This window comes from Phytophthora cinnamomi, assembly GCF_018691715.1.
Source record: "Phytophthora cinnamomi strain GKB4 chromosome Unknown Contig39, whole genome shotgun sequence".
Classification (NCBI taxonomy): domain Eukaryota; phylum Oomycota; class Peronosporomycetes; order Peronosporales; family Peronosporaceae; genus Phytophthora; species Phytophthora cinnamomi.
Window position 1 is genome coordinate 501,134 of NW_027150972.1, and position 4,937 is coordinate 506,070.

Below are 4,937 nucleotides of genomic sequence, written 5' to 3' on the forward strand. Positions count from 1 at the left end.
TTCGATTCTCCAACAATTCCGTTCTCTCATCCACTCCAGCGGAGAGAACATTCAAGCATCTAGTCTTCAGATTGCCTTGCGGCTATCGCTCAATGACGGGGAACTTCAGAACGTCATGCACGCTCTATCTCGCAGTCCCGCGCACGAGCCACAGACGTCCGGTATGCACCACCAGCGACAGACCAATGGGGGTCCACCGCGTGACCGAAGTACACCACGTCAACCAAGAATACCGGCCGCAATCTTTGACCTAATACCATCCGCCAATGGATCGTCGGTGTGTCTACGTTATGTCTCCGTGCTGGGTTGCCCGGGTTCGTCAACTCGGTGTGCCTTCGGCTCCCGGGCACATGCGGCACCTGATTCTCTGGACGCTCGTGTAAAAGGACACATCATCCAGCACATGTGTAGTGGGCCTACTTTGGCTCACTACTTTAGCTTACACGTCGCGCTAAATGTATGAGGAAGCGTAGGAGTTTATTAATAATTTGAATTAATTATACGTGAGTCCACAAGTATAATATAAATCAAATAAAACACCAAATAGCTAGTTTAAGGTAAAATGAGAACTGTATTGTTTGTAAATTGATCTTCCTCCTAAATCTGGTAAAACTGTTTATCATCTATGAAAGGGGTTGACAGTGGCTGGCTGTCAGAGCCCCGCCAATATGCACGTCTCTAATTGGTAGAAAGATGCTGCTTTGTACCAATAGGATTATTGGTTATATGCAGGCCTCTCATTCTGGTGGCTGAAAGTGTAGCCATTGGTGTAACTTACATCAATGTGAGGAAGTATCTAAAACCTTTAACAGATATTTATCTGTTAAACCATAAGCGACAATTGTCATGCACAAGTGACAGTTGTCACTTGTGACCATTGTCATGCACAAGTGACAGTTGTCACTTGTGACCGTTGTCATGCACAAGTGACTGTTGTCACTTGTGTGTAACCGTTACCCATCCCCGTTACTTACCATCTCGTAACTGGCACACAGAGTGTAAACTCTCTGCTGCAAGCCACTTACCAGTGTCTATGTACGATTCTTCGATGTCGACCGCGTCTGTGCGTCGAGCGAATTTCTGACGTTTTGGATACTTCGTCTAGGTGGCGGTGCATATCAGCAACCGCGACCACAACATAGACACACAGCGCTCGCACTACCTTCTTGCTGGTAGTGCCTGCTGGGAGAAACCTCTCCAGCGAATGCGAAAACAATCCGGACCTCGTTGTTTTCCTATGATCAACAATTCGCTGGACGATCCAGCGAATTTCTCATGCGTGCGTCTCGCACCCAAAGATCAACTTGTTGCTCCACGGTAGGTCGTGGAAAGCAACGTGCATCCCGACTGTATTAACCACGCGCTGGAGAGAGGGCCCCTGTCGAGTCTGTCTCTTCGGGTCAGACGAGCCATATTAGCGGGGCTCGTGGCGTGCCATCACCGTGAATGGCCCGAGCGCGGAGCAAGCACTGCTCCGAAATCCGAAACTGCTTCATAGATGATAAACAGTTTTAGCAGATTTTAGAGGAAGATCAATTTACAAACAATACAGTTCTCATTTTACCTTAAACTAGCTCACTTGAGTCTTGTCCGCATGTTAACTTATATTTGTGTATTCAAATATAATTAACCTAAGTAATTACTAAGTACTTACGCTTCCTCATACACGTTGCGCAACGTGTAAGCTAAAGTAGTGAGTCAAGTTAGACCCACTACACCTGGTAGCACTTTGTAGTCCGTCCAACGACCGACTGCTTGACGTTCGTACGCGGTGTACGAACGCGGAGCCGAGAACCACATGAGCACGGAGGTGCCCATGGAGAGCTCCAACACGCCTGCAACGCATGTTGCACGCGCCGACTGCCCCCACCTGTCTGACCCAGAGTGGGAGGCCCTCCAACGACTGTCAACAGTCATTGGAGAAGCGGCGATAGCTACAATGCTGCGTACGCTATCGCCGACGGAGCAACATGGTGTTGCTCTGGGATTCATCATGAAGGAGCAGCGTGACGCTGCTTCCTCAGTGACGGCGTCGTCAGGGACGACACCGCGCGCTCAACCATTAAAGTTGAGCGTAAGCAATTACGTGGGAAGAGAGGGCGAGCCTCTCCTCCGATGGCTTGTCGAACTCGACACAGCCATAGCGGCTCGACGCATCGTCGACCCGCTGTCGAAGGTCGCGTTCGCCATGTCCTGCCTTGGCGGACGCGCAAGGAGTTGGGCGTATGGACGCCGACTCTCCGATCCTACGTGCTTCAGCACGTACGAAGTGTTCAAGGAGGAGCTCAAACAAGCGTTTGAGCCCCCCGCAAACGAATTCCGGTCGAGGGCGGAGTTCCTCGACCTTCAGCAGGGTAAGCATGATGTCCATGCTTACGCGCAGCGCGCACGATATTTGGTATCAAATATCGTGACTAACTCCCGATTGACGAGGCAACCAAGGTCGTCACGTTCATGAAAGGACTTAGAGATGGGCCCGTGAAGACCTATCTCTTCCGAGAGTACCCGAGTACTCTCGAAGCTGCAATCACTCTCGCAATGCAAGAGAAGTTTAGCCTGCGGCAGGCTAAACTGCATGCGAATGTGCCGAGGCCGCAACCACGCCCGGTAGCGAGGACGGGAGGTCCGGAACCAATGGACCTCTCGAGCGCAACAACTGCTGGTTACCAGCAGCAGGGAGGTAACGTGCGATGCTTCCGTTGCGGAAGGATCGGTCACTTTGCACGGGAGTGCACAGCTCCCATGCCCCTGGAGGTGGCCGTCGTGGCGATGCTAGGCATCGCCGCGGACCAACAAAAACGCGAACATCCAGTAGGCGCGGGGCGCCCTACTGGTAATGCAGTCGCGCGTGCCGACATCGGGCACGCGACACTAAGGACTGCAGCCCCCAGTGAGACCAGCTCTCACTGTAAGAAACAAGATGACAGGCCGAACCTAGTCATCTTGAAGGTTTACTCGAAGAGAGCGAGTGACTCTCTTCGAGCTTTGGTAGACTCAGGCGCGTCGAACAACTTTGTTCGACTACGAAGCCTGTCGAGACTTGACTTCGAGGAGGTAGATACACCTCGAAGTCTTCTGGAGGTACGACTGGCAACAGGTGCCATCGTGAAGACCGAGAAGCGCGTCGTGAACGTGCGCTTCTCGTACAAACAACGAGTGTTTGTCGAACACTTTATCGTCCTGGATCTGGACGATAAATTCGACGTAGTAATGGGCATGCCGTGCAAGCCACGGCATGATCCGGTAATAGACTGGAAGAAGCGCACGCTCGTGCGCTTCGGATGCGATAGCGGAACAGAGAGCGATGGCCCTGTTACCGCAGCGCGCGCACCAGCAGGTGCGCGCGGCTCACCAGTCGAGACAGCGCTTCATGCTGCTGTCCCGGAGTGCCCAAGAAGTGCGCGAGGGCGCGCACAAGTGAGACCCACGTCGGCAATGCTGCCGACGTCGGAAGAAAAAGATGTGTTGGTTCCGGGAACCAACACCCACGTTCAAGCGTGGAAGGGACAGTCCCTGACCCGAAGCGGTCAGGTCGACAACGACGCGTCGGCTCCGGGAGCCGACGCACCCTCGGTCATGAGGGACTCCGCCAATGAATGGCGTCGAGGTGACGAAGGCGTGTCAACTCCGGGAGTTGACGCTGCAAACAGTGCGGACGGTTGCAAACGTACCGCACTGACGCAATTTGCATGCTGTCGTGCAGCAGGGCTGCACGACGAAGCGCCATGCGATCAAGCCGGGCTTGATATCGCGCGCCCGCAGACAGGGTCTGCCGGCGAAGGGACACATTACCGTGCAGCCGGGCTGCACGAAGAAAAATGCGGTCAAGCCGGGCTTGATACCGCGCGCCCGCGGACAGGGTCCGTCGGCGAACGACTGTCCACGGCCGGGCCTGGACAAGAAGAACAACTGTGCGGAGCCGGGCTCCGCACAACAAGAAGACGGCGCAAGCGGAAAACGCTGCGCAAGTCTCGGTCCGGGACCGAGACGCAACAAGAGCAGTCTGCTGGGCAGACTGCGGCGGTGACGCCGAATGTCAAGACGCTAAGCGTCTTGACGCGCACCGATACTGGATTCCAGTATCGTGACATGGAACTCGCTAGTCCTCCGACGACGGCGTCGGAGTTGACTTCGCTTCCAGCCATGAGCTGGAAGCGCTTCACGCGCGACTTGCACGATGGACGCATCGAGCAAGTCTGCGTTCTTTCGGACAGCGAAAGAACGACGAGCGAGAGCGAAGAGCTGAGGCAGCTCTTCATGGGAAGTACCACTGAGAGTGAAGACACTCTCAGTGCGAAGACGAAGCGAGAGCGCTTCGAGGAACAAGGTTGGGACTCGCTGAAGTCGAGTCCCTATTACGAATTGTTGAGGGAGTACAAAGACGTACTCCCGGAAGACATTCCTGCGGAGCTTCCGCAGGATAAGGGCATTCAGCACGAGATTGATCTCGTGCCGGGCACGAAGTACTGTGTCACGCGGCAGTGGCCACTGCCGCGAGAGCAAGTGAAAGCGATCGACGACTTCTTTGAAAGTCGTCGTAAAGCAGGACAAGTGCGGGAATCAAAGTCCCCGCACAGTGCTCCGACGTTCTGTGTCAAGAAGCCACAGGGCGGATGGCGCATCGTTCATGCCTACAACAAGCTGAACGATGCGACGGTACCGGCGCAGACGCCGATACCACGAAAAGATGTTATCATCGATTCGATGGCCGGGAGTACCGTTTACAGTGCTCTCGACTTGCGAGATGGATTTTATCAAATCCTAATGCGTGAGAGCGATATCCCTCTCACGGCAGTGAGCACGCCAAGCGGCATGCTCTGGGAATGGCTAGTAATGCCACAGGGGCTTAAAAATGCCCCTGCGACTTTCAACAGGTGCGTGACGCACTTGTTGCGCTCGGTGCGCGACTTCGCACCGAGCTACTTCGATGATGTATT